General features: G+C 42.4%; 1 long non-coding RNA gene across 1 annotated transcript; it reads left to right on the top strand.

Annotated features, from left to right (window-relative positions):
• Window positions 1-1744: 1744 nt before the first annotated feature.
• LOC126982008 (uncharacterized) lies at window positions 1745-7038 on the top strand. Its single transcript, XR_007734452.1, has 2 exons — window positions 1745-1890; window positions 6754-7038. It is a non-coding gene; the product is annotated as an uncharacterized LOC126982008 (long non-coding RNA).
• The last annotated feature ends 13456 nt before the right edge of the window (window positions 7039-20494 follow it).

Genomic DNA, 20494 nt, shown 5'->3' with positions numbered 1-20494 from the left:
GAGAGAGAGAGAGAGAGAGAGAGAGAGAGAGAGAGAGAGAGAGAGAGAGAGAGAGAGAGAGAGAGAGAGAGAGAGAGAGAGAGAGAGAGAGAGAGAGAGAGACGAAAGAATTTATGAAATTTTGGATCTAGAACTGGAACTGGATGAATAATTGGTATTTATGGATATGTGTGTTACGAGTACGTTGACTGTTTGTGGTGTGTAAGTATGTGTGTGGGTCAATGTCAATGTGAGTGTTTGTGATCTGTCAGGACCCAGAAGACGAGGAAACAGAGGAGTGAGATATACAACTGTGTAAACATCTGACAGGACAAACACTAACAAAAAGGGTGACATATATATAAGTGTAAACATCTCAAGTACCAAAGAGGGGAAACAACGAGGGTAAAGGAAAACAGATACCCAGACTCAGATACAGAAAACAGATACCCAGTAGGCGTGGTCATAAAGTGTGAACAACCATTGAAAAAGACTCTGACCCGTGACGTCAGTCGTGGCGACATGTTATGAGCCAATAATTTAACAGAAAAATCACTGTGGGAGTGTCTTAAGACTGACTCACGAATAGCAGGAGAAGTAAAACAATACAACATAATGAGCGAGCAGATGGGTGTGACAGGAAGTATTGGCCATTGGTTATGTAGAAAATTAAGGGCGTGTCAAGGATGTAAGTCCGCCTAAAGCAAAGAAAAATTCGGCCTAGAAATCAGTGGTATGGGTAGACCGAGCTTGGTTCTCGCCTCAAGCAGACCTGCTACTCACTCAGCCGAGAATGGCTGTTGTGATCTTAATCGTGAGTAGAAATTCGAGAATCAAAGGGAAACCGACTGTATTGTCCTGGAGATTATAATGTAGGAGATGTGAAGTAGGATTGTGAGTGGGACAGGATTGTGATTATTTGTTTGCGATGTAAAGCAAAGGTAAAACCACTGGGTGTGGTATTTGGTGCTTCCGTGACTTGTAGTAGATTATACTATAGGAATGTGTAGTAGGATTTTGTGAAGAGTACATAATGATTGTGATGTAAGCAGAGAGATACAAACCACTGCTTGTGGAACGACGAGTGTTATTATTATTGGCAACAACTGAGCACATATTGTAGTATTATGTTTAAGACATGTCGTTTGTCATATGTTGCATCCATTGCTGAATATGCCAGTGTTATGATCGTCTGAGCAAAGAATATTGCGTAAGGCAATTACTTTCATTTAATTTTAAATAAATGTATATTTACTTTTTTCCTTGTTTATCCCCGAACACCAGTCTCCAATAACAACTTAAGCCGGATCACGCTACCAGGGATACGAGACGGTGAGATCATTTATGGAGTAATTAATGAGTGATAAAAGAGTTGATTTAATACAAGAAAAGAAGGGTCCAAAACTGGCGGCAGCGGTATAGGGATAAATAGGGACATGTGCTTACAGTGCTTTTGTTTAATTTACTCTGACGAGAAAACGCCTCTTATTTTCATTAAGCTTTGCTCGTTTTAAATGGCGGAAATAATAGTGACGATTTAATTATATAATTAATGGTTCTTCCGGAGGACATGGACTTTGACGATATGGTAATGGAAACTCTGGCCAACCACTGTTGTTCTGTAGTGCAATGGGTAGCACACGCGACTCAACCGAGAATTCATGAGTTCCTTCCCGGGCGGAGTGGAGAGGGATGGGCAGTCTCTCCACCGGCGCCGTGATCCACTCCTCAGTGAGAGGGTGTCAGGTGATAGGCAGCGGCAGCGTCCTGCCTCTCAGGTTTGTTTGTTTTAGGATTGTTACCCCAGGATGGAGGGGAGCACGGGGCTCTACGCCTCACAGGGTGGTGGTGTGCCGCGGCGGGCATGCAGCCATAGAGTGACTTTATAAAGGCCTAACCCGCGTCCCCCAGGTAGGAAGTGTAGAGTATGATCTAGAAAAAATGTGAAATACTAAGAAAAGTGTGAGGTATGGATAAAAGTCAAGAATGAAAAAAAAATGAAGCATATGGACAATAGTGTGAAGTATTAAGATAAATGTGTGAAGTAAGAGAATCAGAGGAAGAGGAGGCCAGGGTAGTGCCCCCCGCAGTTATCTACTACAAATAACATTAAATAAACAAATGAAAATAAATAAATAAATAAATAAATATGCACACTTGCAGTGGAAAAAACGGAAAATGAGCGAAGAACAAAACAGGGAGTAACCTTTAATATAATAAGATGAAGGCTATAACGAACAAGGGAGTAACCTTTAATATAATAAGATGAAGGCTATAACGAACAAGGGAGTAACCGCCTCACATAAATATAAGGAAAAGAAGGCTATAACAAACAAGGGAGTGACATTAAAAATAATGACAAGAAGGCTATAATCAACATAACTCAAGAGTAACTTTGTTAGGCAGATCGCACTACTCATGATAATACATATGCAAAAGTGGCAGCGCTCCTAGAAACAGGAGCGTGTGTGAGTTTTTAACGGATGAATTTATTAAAGAATTAGGGCTCGCAGTAAATAACTGTGAAGCGAAACCCGTAAATATTGTCTCTGTGCAAAGATACCATATTGAAAATGACGGTAAACGACAAGTTAATATGGAAGGAAAAAGAAGTTTCCAAGACTTATTGATAACACGCGATGTAGATTTGCCGACTCCTATTGTGTTGAGTACTGATTTGTCGTGTAACACGAGATTATTTTGAAAACATTGCCACTAATTGAGGAACAAAAGAACGAAGCTGAAAACTGATAGTAGCAGGGGAAACCATACCAATACAACCCATTATGCCAGGAAAAATATGTCTTATATCTAGAGGTGAAGGATCTTAACTAAATGTAGATGGAAATGAAGAATGTCTCACTGAAAATAAGGCCGTACGTTGCCAAGCAGCTGAACCATTGCAACTGCATGCATCTGTTGCAGGTTACATAACGCTAGTGACGCAACTACAGACGAGTGAAGCTTTATTTGAGCCTTGTGTTAGTACTCCTCAGGCTAGAGTCTTGTGCTCAGGAATAGTTAAGTTAATCCCTTCATCTGACAATCAAAGATCTTATGTCACTGTGCCGTATTTGAATATTGAAAGTGAGTGTAAAGATAGATGATAATACAACGTTAGGATTTGTGAAGCCTGTCACTCATGAGCTGTACGCTGATCTGCCACAAGTATCTAGTGTACAGACCGCTGACACAGCTAAAACAGACTTGAAGCCCGCAGAGCTTGAAGTAAGGAAGAAAAGCCTCTATCAAATTGTTGACGCTAAATTCCCAAGTGAAGAGAGAGAATCAGGTTTTAAAGTCCTTAATAGATAAATATATAACAGTGTTTTCCACAGAACAAGAACCATTAACAGTAACGCCCTATTTTTAAGCACCATCAAGCAAAACACTGATGAAGTAGTGTACAGGCGTCCATATAACATTCCTATCAGTTATCATGACGGAGTAAATGAACAACTTATATCGCTCCAGCAACAGGGTGTGATCCGCCCTTCGCGGTCACCCTGTAATGCCCCACTTATCCCAGTGCCAAAAAAAAAAAAAAAAAAAAAAAAAAGATGGAGGACTACAACTTTGTCTGGACTTCCGGGCACTTAATAAAACACTACGGGACGACCCGTACCCACTCCCTAATATAACTACCATACTCAATCAATTGGGAGATAGTAAGTTTTTTTTTCATGCCTAGACTTGAAACAGGGTTACCATCAAATCCCCCAAGATGAAATCAGCAGAGAGAAGACGGCATTTTCCTCTCCAGCAGGACATTGGGAATTTACTTCCCTCCCCTTTGGTCTTAAAACAGCCCCGTCCTGCTTCAAGAAAATAATAAGCACTGTCCTTACAGGACTATTAAGCATTAAAGGAAGCCAAACTGACTCTTAAGATGGAGAAGTGTAACTTTTTTAAGGACAAAGTAGATTACCTGGGCCATGCCATCCGCTCAGAGGGAATAAGACCTCAGTCTAGCAAGCTGGAGGCCATACAAAACGTCCCGGCCCCTCAAACTGTTCATGATTTACAGTCATTTCTTGGATTGACTAATTATTATCGCAAATTTATTGCAAATTATTCACAAATTGTTGCTCCTTTTCTAAAGATTTACAAAGGGAAGAAAGGTACACAAAAAATAAATAAATAAATAAATAAATAAATAATTAAAACTCCACTCATATGGACGGATGAAACAAAAATTGCGTTCTCAACCCTTAAGGATAGAATGCTTGGTACAGTCACTCTACGCATCCTACTACAATACTGGTAGAGTATTGCAATAACAGGATAATGATGATAAACTAAGACCTGTATCTTTTTTTGTGAGAAATTGAATACGGCAGAACAGCGGAACAGTATAGTTGAACGAGAGGCTTTAACTGTAATTTATGGGTTACACGTAAACCGCCCATTAATACTGGGTTACCCTGTTGAGATCCACACGGATCACAGACCTTTAGTATGGTTGTTACAGGTAGCTAGTCCCAACGGCAGGATAGCTCGATGGCAGACTCTCATGAGTGAGTATGGTTTTACAATCAATCATTTGCCTGGCAAGGAAAATATAGTAGCAGATTTTTTTTTTCAAGGATGAAGGCTCACAGGACATTGAGATTGAATTAGAAGGACACGCGCGATAATGTTTGTGGATGGGGAACAACAAAAACCGTGGAACACGTGGATAATGAGGGGCAAGGTATTGCACTAGTGCAGAAAAAGAAACAGGCGCCGAAAAATGAGAAAATAAAATATATGACATGTATGGACCTGAATAGTGAGTGTATTGGCCACACACTTGACTGGAGTATTCAGGAGATTAGTGAGCTGCATGTTGAGCAGCCAGCATATAAGTTTGCTAAAAGAAGGAAGCCCCATGAATGAAAATTGAGCAAAGACTCAGAGAAAAAAGGCATAATGTGAGATGCCGCCCCTGTTAGAGGTACAGGTGGAAAATGTGTTATATTGTCTTGAAGATGGGCATAATGTGAGATGCCGCCCCTGTCAGAGTTACAGGTGGAAATAAATGATGTGTTTTAGTGAATCCGTACGGAGAAGCCACTAAGGTGGTGATTCTACCCCTGAAGTATTTCCAAGGCGATAACTCTGGCTCATTCGTCGCCACTGAAATCGCTGAGAAAAATTCTACCGAGAATAATAACTCGTAGCGGAGAAGTGACTGCTACTCATGACACATTAAATAATGTTCGTTCTACACCAGCAATAAACAGCTGATGCACAGGCCCTACCTTCTCAGGTTACTCCCAAACTTTCAGAGCCACCTCGGCATAGATAAAGCCTTCGCTCTTCGACGGTACAAGAGTTGCCTAATGTAATGTCAAAACTAATACGATATAGAACAGGAAAAATGCATAAGGATGAAAATGCAATAATTGAGCGGAAATATGACGAAATAAACCACAGATTGATTTGACTCTTTCGGTGTACGACTCAATGACACAACAGGAGTCCCCAACACGTGCTGGCCAAAGTTTCACACCAACATACTCTCTATATTATAGTCCTCACAGATAGAGACTATAGTACCGTTTAGCCTTACAGAAGATGTTTTAGCTGCATTATATAAAGCACGGAATTTAACTGCTTCGTTACTTGAAAGGTTATTCAAATGTCACCTGAGTATCCAGCTGTAAAAGCAAAAAAAAATCACACTCTTTAATTTTGAAAACGAATTCAGTTCATTGTTGCATCATCTAAGAAAAGTTTTAGGCTATGAGATGACTACTATTCAAAACAAGCTCATGCTTCTATGAATTATAGAAAAAAAAAAGAAAAAAAAACGGGAAATAATTTTTTTGAGGATCCTTGTCTAATAACCTATTTGGTACCGCGACCCAGGCTCAAGTTGATGCTATTCATGAAAAAATAGAGGACTAGAGTCATTAACTGAGAAAGATTTTATATAGTTAAATGTTTATTATGGAAAACTCAACATCATTAAGTGATATGCATGCCATGCAATCTGCCTTTAATAGGCTATATTCAGCTGTAGATGTATTGAACCAAGTTGTGCGCCATTTTACTATAGACTATGGCATTAGGAAGAGAAAAAAGCTCCTACAAGAATTGTTATATTTTGACTTAGCATTGAGACACATAAGACCAGGTATACAAGATTTATATTTGAGTCTGCAGGCTCCCCTGCAAACATACATAACTCCAACCATTATGTGAAACAAACAGTTGTTCAGTACATTAAAGGAAGCCTAGGATCGGCCTCCAGGTCTTTTGTGCCTTGCAGTTCTTGATTTTTTAGCTCTATATAGGGATGTAATAACTGTCCTCCAGGACAACGGCTTTGCACGATTCTCGTAATTTCTATTTCACCAAACCTTTGCGAGGAGATCCGCCTGACACCTTTGATGTCTTTCGAATCGACTCCCTTCCATGTTCTGTGCAGAACAGCACTTACTTTCTTATGTATAGTGTTGATTCAAGATGTATTGCCTTCAATGAGAATAGGAAAATATATTTTCTGCTTTCTAGTATAAAACACTGTAACAAGAATAACCATATGTTAGTTTGTCCTCCCACAGGCCCCCTCTTGTGAATCGGCTGCTTTCTTGAAACATGAGTCAGTGATCAACCTCTGCCACACAATAGTCTTGAAAACATTTCCCCCTATGTTTATAAAAGGTCCTGGCTACTGGACCTGTTCACTTGCCTCCCCCATCACTCTGACACTCACATGCCCTACCCATCCTGTAAACAGACATACTGTCAGCCTGACGGATAATGGGATATTGATGCTTGGGCAAGGTTCTCTTCGCAGTGCTGAGTCCATCCCCCTACAGGAGCTAACAGCTGGCTTGCAGCCCCTAAATTATGTGGTCGAGCCGGATCAGCCCTTTCAACCCGCAATCCATTGGTGGATTGTCTTCGCCATTGTCGTGATCCTGGTTCTTCTGCTGGTGACGTCTGCCGTGGGGTATTCCTATGTCCTACGCTACGCACGACGCCGCCTAATTCCAGACTCGAACCAACTGCAGACATTGCAAGGCGTATCTTCTCCACCAACACCTGTGAGATCTCAGGGGCGAGATCTTCCGGAAGAGGAAGTAATGTCAGGACCCAGAAGACGAGGAAACAGAGGAGTGAGATATACAACTGTGTAAACATCTGACAGGACAAACACTAACAAAAAGGGTGACATATATATAAGTGTAAACATCTCAAGTACCAAAGAGGGGAAACAACGAGGGTAAAGGAAAACAGATACCCAGACTCAGATACAGAAAACAGATACCCAGTAGGCGTGGTCAGAAAGTGTGAACAACCATTGAAAAAGACTCTGACCCGTGACGTCAGTCGTGGCGACATGTTATGAGCCAATAATTTAACAGAAAAATCACTGTGGGAGTGTCTTAAGACTGACTCACGAATAGCAGGAGAAGTAAAACAATACAACATTATGAGCGAGCAGATGGGTGTGACAGGAAGTATTGGCCATTGGTCATGTAGAAAATTAAGGGCGTGTCAAGGATGTAAGTCCGCCTAAAGCAAAGAAAAATTCGGCCTAGAAATCAGTGGTATGAGTAGACCGAGCTTGGTTCTCGCCTCAAGCAGACCAGCTACTCACTCAGCCGAGGATGGCTGTTGTGATCTTAATCGTGAGTAGAAATTCGAGAATCTAAGGGAAACCGACTGTATTGTCCTGGAGATTATAATGTAGGAGATGTGAAGTAGGATTGTGAGTTAGACAGGATTGTGATTATTTGTTTGCGATGTAAAGCAAAGGTAAAACCACTGGGTGTGGTATTTGGTGCTTCCGTGACTTGTAGTAGATTATACTACAGGAATGTGTAGTAGGATTTTGTGAAGAGTACATAATGATTGTGATGTAAGCAGAGAGATACAAACCACTGCTTGTGGAACGACGAGTGTTATTATTATTGGCAACAACTGAGCACATATTGTAGTATTATGTTTAAGACATGTCGTTTGTCATATGTTGCATCCATTGCTGAATATGCCAGTGTTATGATCGTCTGAGCAAAGAATATTGCGTAAGGCAATTGCTTTCATTTAATTTTAAATAAATGTATATTTTCTTTTTCCCTTGTTTATCCCCGAACACCAGTCTCCAATAACAACTTAAGCCGGATCACGCTACCAGGGATACGAGACGGTGAGATCATTTATGGAGTAATTAATGAGTGATAAAAGAGTTGATTTAATACAAGAAAAGAAGGGTCTAAAAGATCTTGTACATAAGTGTAAGTCTGTGTGCTTGTCTGCGTATGTGAAGAGGTTCCATGTTTATCTGTTGTTTGATCCGTGTTGTGATTCCAGGCGTTCGAGTGTAATTGTTTGTAATGAACCTAGCCGCCTTGGTGTTGATTTGTTCTAACCTATCAATGTTTATGAGTGTGTGAGGATCCCACACCGTGGAGCAGTATTCCAGTGTTGATCTCACATGTGTGTCATAAGCTATGTGCTGGTGTGCTGTTATGTAAATTCCTCTTTAGGAACCTCAGCGTTCGGTTGGCTGTGGCTCTGATGTGGTTTATGTGAGTGTTGAAATTTAGGTTAGTGGAGAGGTGGACACCAAGATACTTGTGTGTGTGGACTGATTCTAGGTCGTAATTATGGAGAGTGTAAGTGTGATGGATGGGGTTTTGATCTCTGATAAATCTTAACAGTTTACATTTGTCTAGTCGGAACTGTATCTGCCAGGTGCGCTCCCACCGCTCCAGGGCGTCCAAGTTTTTTTTGTAGTAGTCTGCAGTCGTCAGTAGTCTTTACTGCTCTAAACAGCAAACTATCGTCAGCAAATAGTCTAGTCTAGTGGAAGGGTTAGGTGTTGAGAGTGGAAGATCGTTAATGTACAGGAGGAAAAGAAAGGGGCCTAGAACGGTGCCTTGTGGGACACCTGAAGAAACAGGGACAGTGTCAGAGGAAGATCCGTCAAGAAGAACGCGTTATGAAATACAGTGATCCAGTGAAGAATAGGTCCTGAAATACCGCAGTATTTCAATTTTAATGTCAGTCTTTTGTGCGGAACTTTGTTGAAAGCTTTGGCAAAATCTAAAACAATAGTGTCAATTTGTTTAGTGTCACGTCGGTCGAGTAGCCTCGTCATGTTATGAAATGTAGTAATGAGTTGCGATTCACATGAGCGTTTGGGTCGAAAGCCGTGTTGTGAGTCAGTAAGGACGTTGTATGTGTCAAGGTGGTTCATTATGTGTTTGTGTATTATGTGTTCGAAAATTTGCATGGAATCGATGTTAGTGAGGTGGGGCGATAATTGGATGGGTCAATCTGGTCTGGATTGATCAGTGGTTTAATGTTAAGCCAGTCAGAGGGTAATGAGGTGGATGATAGGGATTGAGTGAAGATGGCCTGAAAGATGGGGGCAAAGGATTTAAGGATGAAGGCGGGAATGTTGTCGGGGCCAGTGGATTTAGCTGTGTCAAGTCCTTCCAGTAATTTATGTATTCCGTTAGTCGTAATGTCAAGGGGGGCTATCGGGGGGAAGGGGCTGTGTGGCATGTTTGGTGTCAGGTCGTGTTCTTTTGTGTATACCGATTGGAACTGTGTGTTGAGTATTTGTGCTTTGTGTTGTGGGCTGGTTACTAAGGTGTTATTGTTGTCTTTCAGTGATTTAATCGTGTTTGCGCGCCTTAAAGAATTTGAAAAAGTTTCATTTGTTATTTCTTACGTTGTCTGCGAGGTAAGTTGCTATGTGTTTGCATTCCGCTACTTTTATGTTTTTGGCAAATGTCTTTTGGTGATTTTTGTAGGCGGTCCAATTATCTGTTGTGTGGTATGTCTGCGCGCGTCTGTAGTCTTTGTTTCTTACGATGTTGTCTGCGTAGATCCCTGGAAAACCAGGGAAGTGTGTACCTACTAGAAAGTGTTTTTTTATGGTATGTGTCTGTTCATTGAGGCGTGTATGGTGTGTTTCAGGTTGTTCCAGTTCGCGGAAGGAGGTCTTGTGTGTGGGTCTGTCGCAAAAAAGTCAGTGCTGGAGGCAGTTAGGTCTTGTTTGATCATGTCTAAGTCAGCCCTTGAATAAAGGAATATCTGTCTGGGTCTCTGTTTATGTCTAATCGGTCGGAGGTCAGCGTCAACGATGAGTATGTCGTGGTCACTAAGTCCTGGAACAACCTGAGTGTTTGTTATGTTAAGAATGTTGTTGGTGAGAAAAAGGTTAAGTGTGTGTGCTGTGGTCAAAGTGCCACCGTGGCCAGCGGGGCGTGTTACAGTATGTGTTCGTGTTGGCTGGAGTACTGTTTGTGAGAGTGAAAATGTATGAATGATGTCAATGAATGCGTCGTGTAGTTGGCGATGTTTGTGTGGGGAATAATGGGGTTGGGGGTGTCAGCATCGGGGGGGGGGGGCAAAAGGGGAAATTGCAGTCCAGTCAATGTCAGGGAGGTTGAAATCACCTGTGATCCAGATGTGTATGTCTGCCTGTATGCGTGAAAGAGAAATTTGAAGATTGTGTAAATAGTCTGTATTAGTAGAAGGCGGTCTGTAGAGAACAGCAACAAGGAGAGATTTACAGTTGAAGGTTTGTAACTGGACCCAGGTGATTTCGCAGTCTGTGTCAAGGTCAGGCCTATGCTTAACACAAAGTCCCGGCTTGGTGGCGATGATAACACCGCCACCTTTGCCGAGGTCTGTCGGGCGGTCCTTACGAAAAACGGTCATACTAAAGGGGGGAGGAAAAAGCTCACTACTGTCAACGTCAGGAGTCAACCAAGTCTCAGTCCCTACTATTATGTCAGGGTTATGTGTGGTGATTAGATGGGTTTTTTTTTTTTTAATGCTACGGAAATTAATAGTTAAAAGTCGGAGGGAAGTATGGCTATGACGTGGTGGTTATTGAAGTAAAGGGATAGGTGAAGATGGTGATGATGAGGAAGAAGGAACGCAAGGGAGTGAAGAAGTAGAGGAGGGAGGTAAAACGAGAGGCGATGAGCGAAGGGAGGAAAAGGAAATAGGGACTGGGGAAGGTGTAAGGTAGAATAGGGTGAGGGTGATAGGGCAGGCCTGGGGTTGTTAGTAACGGAAGTGAGAGGTGAGTGATGAGTCGAGTCTGGCTTACGGAGGGAACGCACCGGTCTGTGTTGGTTGATGGGGCTGGATGTGACGGATGGAGCTGGGTTATGAGAGGTGAGAGGTGTTGAGTGTTTGGGGTTCAGGAGGGGAGTGTGTTGTGTGTCAGGGTTGTATGTGTTGTGTTGATACAGCGTATCGAAGGAGTTGAATAGTGGAATAGGATTAGCTGAGAAGAATGAGGATGAGAAATTAGGAATGCCGAATCTAATGCAGATCCACGATACGCTATTGTCAACCAATCCAGCGTCTCTGGAATGGAGGCATACATTCCACGTTCTTTCTCTACTCCTCATGCTAAAAAGCCTTGGTTTAATCATGCTTGTTCTCGTGTTATTAAAGATAGAGAGGCAGCTCTCTCTCTGGCCTCAACTCTCAAAAGGCTTATGGACCTGATGGAGTGCCTCCTATTGTCCTTAAAAACTGTGCTTCCGTGCTGACACCCTGCCTGGTCAAACTCTTTCGTCTCTGCCTATCAACATCTACCTTTCCTTCCTGCTGGAAGTATGCCATTGTACAGCCTGTGCCTAAGAAGGGTGACCGTTCCAATCCCTCAAACTACCGCCCTGTAGCTTTACTTTCCTGTCAATCTAAAGCTTTTGAATCAATCCTTAACCGGAAGATTCAAAAAGCATCTTTCCACTTCTAACCTTCTATCTGATCGCCAGTATGGGTTCCGCAAGGGGCGTTCTATTGGCGATCTTCTTGCTCTCTTAACTGACTCTTGGTCATCCTCTCATAGCCGTTTCGGTGAAACTTTCTCTGTTGCCCTAGACATATCGAAAGCCTTCGATAGTGTCTGGCACAAGTCTTTGCTTTCTAAACTGCCCTCTTTCGGATTCTATCCCCCTCTCTGTTCTTTTATCTCCAGTTTCCTTTCCGGCCGTTCTATCTCCGCGGTAGTAGACGGTCACTGTTCTTCCCCTAAACCTATCAACAGTGGTGTTCCACAGGGCTCTGTCCTATCACCCACTCTCTTCCTGTTTTTCATTAATGATCTTCTTTCCATAACAAACTGTCCTGTCCACTCATACGCCGACAACTCCACCCTGCATTATTCAACTTATTTCAATAGAAGACCCTCTCAACAGGAAGTACACGACTCCAGACAGGAGGCTGCAGAACGCTTAACCTCAGACCTTGCTATCATTTCCGATTGGGGCAGAAGGAACCTTGTGTCCTTTAATGCCTCAAAAACTTAAATTCTCCACCTATCAACTCGACACAAGCTTTCAGACACCTATCCCCTATTCTTCGACAACACTCAGCTATCACCATCTTCAACACTAAACATCCTCGGTCTATACTTTACTCAAAATCTCAACTGGAAACTTCACATCTCCTCTCTCGCTAAATCACCTTCCTCGAGGTTGGGCGTTCTGTATCGTCTCCGACAGTTCTTCTCCCCCGCACAGTTGCTATCCATATACAGGGGCCTTGTCCGCCCTCGTATGGAGTATGCATCTCACGTGTGGGGGGGCTCCACTCACACAGCTCTTCTGGACAGGGTGGAATCTAAGGTTCTTCGTCTCATCAGCTCTCCTCTTCCTACTGATAGTCTCCTACCTCTTAAATTCCGTCGCGATGTTGCCTCTTTTTCTATCTTCTATCGATATTTCCACGCTGACTGCTCTTCTGAACTTGCTACTTGCCTCCCACCCTCCCGCGGCCCCGCTGCACACGACTTTCTACTCATGCTAATCCCTATACTGTCCAAACCCCTTATGCAAGAGTTAACCAGCATCTTTACTCTTTCATCCCTCAAGCTGGTAAACTCTGGAACAATCTTCCTTCATTTGTATTGCCTCCTGCCTACGACTTGAACTCTTTCAAGAGAAGGGTATCAGGACACCTCTCCTCCCGAAATTGACCTCTCATTCGGCCACCTCTTCTGATTCTTTTTTAGGAGCAGCGAGTACCGGGCTTTTTTTATTATTGTTTATTTTTTTGTGCCCTTGAGCTGTCTCCTTTGTTGTAAAAAAAAAAAAAAAAGTCGGCGTGAAAGACCCGATACAGCTGACGTGGTACCAGCCAGCATGCTCGGATCTATCACGACACGAATCACACTGGATGGCCCTCTGCCCCCACCTCACCGCCTTGCTACAAAGTTGGCAAAGGTACTTGGAGCAATAAGGGCCAGGGTTGACCAATTAATGATGATAAAACAATATTAATATCAATAACAATAATAATGATAATGATAATATTTATAATTAATATATGAATAAAATAATAATAATAATAATAATAATAATAATAATAATAATAATAATAATAATAATAATAATAATAATAATAATAATAACTAGACGCATAGCACTCGGAGAGTGCACACCTCCGCCAAAGATCGTCCTGAAAATTGGTATGGGCATCAACTGTGATCCTATGCATCATATGGAAGCATTTGTTTTGAAATTTGATGATTTTTTTAAAACTTTGACCTTGGGCGATCTTTTAGAGGTCAAGGTCAAAGGTCAAGGTCAAGGCCATGCAAGGTGCATCATATGGAAGCATTTGTTTCGACATTTTATTAAATTTTATTTTTTAAACTTTGACCTTTGGCGAACTTTTCGAGATCAAGGTCAAAGGTCAAGGTCAAGGTCATGCAAGGTGCGTCTTTCCATGGGCTAAAATATGAACCAAGTCTGAAGTCTCTACGATGACGAGAACTGAAGTTATGGCCAATATGACGTTTTGTGCGACCTTGACCTTGGCTTTGACCTTTGACCTATGACATAAAAAATTGAATTGGTTCTATTCTGGATGCAAGGTGCATCATATGGAAGCATTTGTTTGGGAATTTGATGAAATTCTTTTTTTATGGAAACTTTGACCTTGGGCGAAGTTTTCTAACATGGACTAGCAGGCAGCAGAAAGCCTGTTGGCTCATTACTAGGCTGCCTGGGTTCAGTGATTTAATCAATCCGTTTGCCACAGGAGTGGCTTGCAGGGAAGGATTAAAGCACTTGTGTACCTACTCTTGGGAACGTTCAGTTCACTCCCGTTGCAGCAAAGTGGCGATCAATGCGTTTCTTGAAGGAGTTGATGGCCTCTGCGCTAACCACTTCTGCAGGAAGGCTGTTCCAGTGGCGAACAACTCTATTCGAGAAATAACTCCTGCCGATGTCGGTATTGCATCGCTTTGCTTGAATTGTTTTTCCGTTGTTTCTTGTTCTCAGGTTAGTTTGTAGCGTGAAGAGTTTGGAGTGATCAACGTTGCTGAGCTTGTTCAGGTACTTAAAGACTCGTATCATGTCTCCCCACAGTCGCCTCTTTTCCAACGTGAAGAGGTTGAATCGCTCGAGTCGCTCTTCATAGGGTTTCGTCCTCAGTGATGGTATCATCTTCGTGGCGCGGCGCTGTACTCTCTCAAGTAATTCAATGTCTTTCCTGTAATTAGGAGACCAGAATTGCACGGCGTATTCCAGGTGGGGCCTTACCAGCGAATTATACAAGGATAACATAACTCCCGGCGTCTTGTATTCGAAGTTCCTCGATATGAACCCAAGCATTGTATTGGCTTTCTTACAGGCGGACTTGCAGTGTTTTGTTTGTTTCAAGTCACTGCTGATGGTGACCCCGAGGTCTCTTTCCTCTTGCACAACATGTAGTGGTTCGCCACCCATGTGGTATATGTGGTTGCTGTTTCTGGATCCGATATGCATTACTTTACATTTGGTAGTGTTGAAGGACATCTGCCATTTTTCTGACCAACGAGTGATCTGGTCCAGGTCTCTCTGGATAATTTCGCAGTCTGCCGTCATGAGGGCATTCCCACCCACCTTTGTGTCGTCGGCAAATTTTGAAAGATTGGATTTTAATCCTAGTTCTAGGTCGTTGATATATATGATGAAAAGTATGGGTCCCAGCACTGACCCCTGTGGCACTCCACTTGTGACCGGGAGCCACTTGGAGGCCTCTCCGTTGAGTACAACTCGTTGTTTTCTTTCAGTGAGCCAGTCTTTGATCCACGCTGTCAGATCGTCGCCTAATCCCGCCGACTTAAGTTTCTTGAGGAGTCTTTCATGTGGCACTTTGTCAAAGGCTTTCTGAAAGTCTAGATATATAACATCACTGGGGATATGATTATCCCAGTTTTCATAGATACCTTGGAAGAAGTCCAATAAATTGGTTAAGCATGAGCGCTTGTTCCTGAAACCGTGCTGAGCATCGGAAATGATGTTGTTGTCATCAAGGAACCTAACGAGTTTGTCTCTGATGATCTTCTCGAGGATTTTTCCCGCCACTGAGGTCAAGCTGATTGGTCTGTAGTTTAGGGCCACACTTTTGTCTCCCTTTTTGTAGATCGGTGTTACGTTCGTTTGTTTCCAGTCTTTCAGGACTTTGTTTTGTTGTAGTGACAGATTGTAGATGGCGGTGAGTGGCTTGAGGATTTGTTGCTTGAGTTCCTTGAGCACCCTGGGTGACAAGTCGTCGGGTCCGGTAGACTTGTTTGTCTCGAGTTTGTCTAGGTACTTTTTCACATCCCGTTCGTCGATTGTACCAATTTCTAGGGGAGTGATTCCCATCGGTGGGGAAGGGCTCTCGAGTACGGACTGGGTATTCTCGACCGTGAACACAGACGCGAAGTTTCTGTTTAGGATTTCGACCATTTGTCTACTGTCCTGTGTTAGTACGTCACTTTCATCTTTTAGGGGACCGATATTGCTTTTTGTCTTCTTTTTGGTTCTTATATACGTGAAGAACTTTTTCGGGTTGGACTTGGCTTCGCGTGCAATTTGCTTTTCATAGTCGCGTTTACTCTGGCGAATGAGTGTTCTGCAAGCTCTGAGGCTAAAATATGAACCAAGTCTGAAGTTTCTACGATGACGAGAACCGAAGTTATGGCCAAAATGACGTTTTGTGCGACCTAGACATTGACCTTTGACAAAAAAAATTAATGGGATCTATTCTGGATGAACATGAAGCTTCCCTGAAAAATTGATTGAGATATCTGCAAAATTGTGCACAGGAGACTGTTCACGAACAAACAAACAAATAAACAAATAAATAAACATACTGACCGGACAGAAATATAACCTCCTTCCAACTTATTTGGCGGAGGTAATAATAATAATAATAATAATAATAATAATAATAATAATAATAATAATAATAATAATAATAATAATAATAATAATAATAATAATAATGATCAGTATCATTATCACTATTTTTATGTCCATAATTATTATGACTACTATGAGAGATATTTTGCTACACAGGAGTCAGCCAGGAACAATAAAACACGGAAAAAAGGCCGCAGAGTCATTGCTTCCATAAGAGAAGAGTGGAAGATCATAGAAACTTAAAAACGTCTGGAGGTGTTAATTGATGCTTTGAAGACTGCTTCAGAGTTTGCCAGCTATAGGGATGAAAGAATGAAGATGCTGGATATCTCTTGCATAAGGGTTTAGGACGGCATAGAGGTGAGCTAGAAAAGAAACACGTGCAGAGTGGCCGCTAGAGGGGTAGAGGCAGGCTATTACCAAGCTCAGAATCATAGTCAGCATGAAAATATCAGTAAAACATAAAAAAGAGATGCTACTTTGTGGAGGATTTTGAGGCGGAAGAGTCAGTGAGAGGAGGGAAGCTGATGAGGCGAAAAGCTTTTGATTCTACTCCGTCCTAAATGGCTGTGTGCGTGGAGCCCTCCTCTTCCCATTATAAGAAATACATACTACCAGAGCAGAAGAGGCCCTTGTATACGGTATGATTAGCAACAGGGAGGGCGAAAATAGTTGCTGGAGACGATGCAAAACACCTAACTTCGAGGAAGCTTGTATAGCAAGATTTTTAGTTAAGTATAAGTTAAGATCATTTCAATGTAGAAGTGGTCAGCTGAGTGTTATCAGAGAATAAGAGGTTGAAGCATGAAAGATGTGTCGATTTGTCAGTTGGAGAAAGTGAGTTTTTGAGGCATTAGAGGACCATTCAGAAAAGAGAGAAAGGTCAGATGTGATGCGTTCCATAACGTCTTGCCTTAATTCCTGTTGAGGTGTTGTGTTCAAATTTTTTTGAGTAGTGTAATGTAGAATCTCGGCATAAAAGAGGATAAAAGTTTGTTTTGTAAAGATTATTCATGGACAATATAGAAAGTGAGAGACAGAGTAGAGCCCTGCGGAACACCATTGTTTGCTGGTTAGTGGTACAACAGTGATCGTCTGCCGCAGCCAAAATAGATCGCCCGGAAAGGAAACTGGAGATGGAAGTACAAGGAGAGGGATATAATTCATAGGAGGTTAACTTAAAGAGCAAAGATTTGTGTCAGACTCTGTCAAAAGGTATCACGATGCCTTAATGCAACAGCAAAATTTTCAATAAAACAGCTTGAGGGGGATGACCAAGAATAAGTTAGGAAGTCAAGATCACTAACAGAACGCTCCTCCCAGAATCTGTACTGGTGATCAGGGAATAAGTTAAAAGTTCATAGATCCTTAAGAAATGACTTATTAAAAACTATTTGAAAATCTTCAGAAAGACAAGAAAGGGAAGATAGTTTGAGGTGTTAGAGCGGTAACCTGCAACCATTTTCAGTCCGTTGCAGGATAAAGGTATTTCCAACGTTCTTCACCACTTTTAAGACTGACCTTATGACTGGCAGGATGTTATTGAGATGAAAAAGCAACAGAGGTGGATGGATTACAGAAGGGAGGATTTGAGAGAGAAACAGCTGTATGCGTATGATCTGGACGGGCGGAGGAGACCTGTCAGAGACATCGACCCCACATAGGAGTTGAAAAGAATGTTTAGAGTAATAATAAGATACTGTATTAGGATTGACAAGATACGCTGATTGCCTTTTAGAGAGTAGGTGGTGGCCGAGTGGTCGATATGCGGGCGTGGTGAGCCATAGGACATAGGTTCGAATCCCACTGAAGGACGCTGACAATTTTCAGTCATCGCCGAGTGGCGGAATGTTACTCACATGGCTGTATAGATCCTCGCTCAACCCTAACTTCAGCGACTTCGCTCAAATGATCAATCGGGGGACACCATGGGCCAGTCTTACATCATGGCAGCCACTAAAAATAGAATTCGCCTGCGGCACTGACGGCCTGGGGTGGTTCAAGAGGCTCCTCAAGAGAGTCTATCTACGCTATCGGCAGCACCAAAACAAAACAAAAAAACTCCCCAGAAAGAATGATAAGTTGCTATTCATGGCATTACTTTGTTTACCAAAAGAGATTCATCTCATGACTGTCACCTCCTGATTCATTTTCCGTGTGCTGGGTTTCCGCTAATTGTTTGGCCTAAAATGTATTCCTCAATATTCTCACGTGATTCATTCCCGATCAGTAGGTGTTGTCCAGAGAGCTGATGATGAAACATTACCTTCGTATTCTGAATATTATTTTTCAGACCTGCTTCCTCCTTCTTTCTATGCAGTTCCTTAATCATTCTTCGTAATCTTTCATCAGACTCACTTGGAATATATATAATCTGCGAATCTAAGGTACTTAAGATATTCACCGTCTATGTTATTTTTTTTTAGTTATCCTAATTATTAAAAAAAATTATAAGCAAGCTGAGCAACATTTTGGAGATTGTGTAACCTCGCCTAATACTTCTCTAAGTGGAGTTTTCTCGTTTTCTTGTGGAGCTTAATGGTTGGCGTGCCAGCTCTCTCTCTCTCTCTCTCTCTCTCTCTCTCTCTCTCTCTCTCTCTCTCTCTCTCTCTCTCTCTCTCTCTCTCTCTCTCTCTCTCTCTCTCTCTCTCTCTCTCTCTCTCTCTCTCTCTCTCTCTCTCTCTCTCTCTCTCTCTCTCTCTCTCTCTCTCTCTCTCTCTCTCTCTCTCTCTCTCTCTCTCTCTCTCTCTCTCTCTCTCTCTCTCTCTCTCTCTCTCTCTCTCTCTCTCTCTCTCTCTCTCTCTCTCTCTCTCTCTCTCTCTCTCTCTCTCTCTCTCTCTCTCTCTCTCTCTCTCTCTCTCTCTCTCTCTCTCTCTCTCTCTCTCTCTCTCTCTCTCTCTCTCTCTCTCTCTCTCTCTCTCTCTCTCTCTCTCTCTCTCTCTCTCTCTCTCTCTCTCTCTCTCTCTCTCTCTCTCTCTCTCTCTCTCTCTCTCTCTCTCTCTCTCTCTCTCTCTCTCTCTCTCTCTCTCTCTCTCTCTCTCTCTCTCTCTCTCTCTCTCTCTCTCTCTCTCTCTCTCTCTCTCTCTCTCTCTCTCTCTCTCTCTCTCTCTCTCTCTCTCTCTCTCTCTCTCTCTCTCTCTCTCTCTCTCTATCTCTCTCTCTCTCTCTCTCTCTCTCTCTCTCTCTCTCTCTCTCTCTCTCTCTCTCTCTCTCTCTCTCTCTCTCTCTCTCTCTCTCTCTCTCTCTCTCTCTCTCTCTCTCTCTCTCTCTCTCTCTCTCTTTTGTTCATAGGGTGGCCAACACGCCCTCAATTTTAGCACCTGAGTGGGGTAGGAATGTACGATCGGACTTTATAGTTCCACTTACATGTATTCTTGTAGCAAGGTCTTTGCCTTTGAACACAGTTTTGGCAATGTTTTCAGGCTATTTATGGCGGCCACGTGGATTGATGATGAAGAACGTTAGAACATCATAATCGCTTGTAAGCATTTCGTGATTTTTTTGGGAAGCAGAACAGTTATAATTGTCAACCAGGCATGGACTTGTGGGCATGAGTGCGATGCGAATACACGTGTTTAAATGAGTTTCAAGTGATGTAGGGAAGGGATTTTCATTGTGTTTTTCTGAGGATAGGATCAGTTTGGCTAAAATTTCCTAGTCAACAGTTATTAGATGAGACCGTTCAGTCCTGGTACGGAAGGTTACCTTACCCACCTGTAGCTGAAGGCCATTTTGAAAGATGTGTGCTATCTGCGTGACTTTTTTTTACAGTAAAGGAAGCAGCTCATGGGAAAAGATAATAATGGCTAAAAAAGCCAGCTAAACACTGCTCCTATAAAAACGAGTTTAGAAGAGTGCCCAAAGGAGAGGTCAATCACGGGAGAAGAGGTGTCTCGATACTCTCCCCTTGAAAGAGTTCTAGTCGTAGGCAGGAGATTGTTCCAGAGTTTACCAATGAAAGGGACGAAAGAATGAAGGTGCTGGTTAACTTTTGCATTTTGAACAGTATAGGGATGAGCTTGTGTAGAAAGTCGAGTGCAGCAGGGCCGTGAGAGGGGAGAGGCAAGCAGTTAGCATGTCCAGAAGAATAGTCAGCGTGAAAATATCGATAAAAGATTGAAAGAGAGGCAACATGGCGGCGGAATCTAATAGTTAAAAGACCGTCAATAAGAGGAGAGAAGTTGATGAGACGAAGAGCCTTAGACTTTATAAGTTAAACATGATTCAATTTCTTTCAATAGAAGACCCTCTCAACAGGATTTACAAGACTCCAGACTGGAAGCTGCAAAACGCTTAACCTCGGACCTTGCTATCATTTCCGATTGGGGCAGGAGGAACCTTGTGTCCTTCAATGCCTCAAAAACTCA

Source organism: Eriocheir sinensis, chromosome 50, assembly GCF_024679095.1.
Source record: "Eriocheir sinensis breed Jianghai 21 chromosome 50, ASM2467909v1, whole genome shotgun sequence".
NCBI classification, from domain to species: domain Eukaryota; kingdom Metazoa; phylum Arthropoda; class Malacostraca; order Decapoda; family Varunidae; genus Eriocheir; species Eriocheir sinensis.
This window is presented reverse-complemented; position numbering and strand designations above follow the sequence as displayed.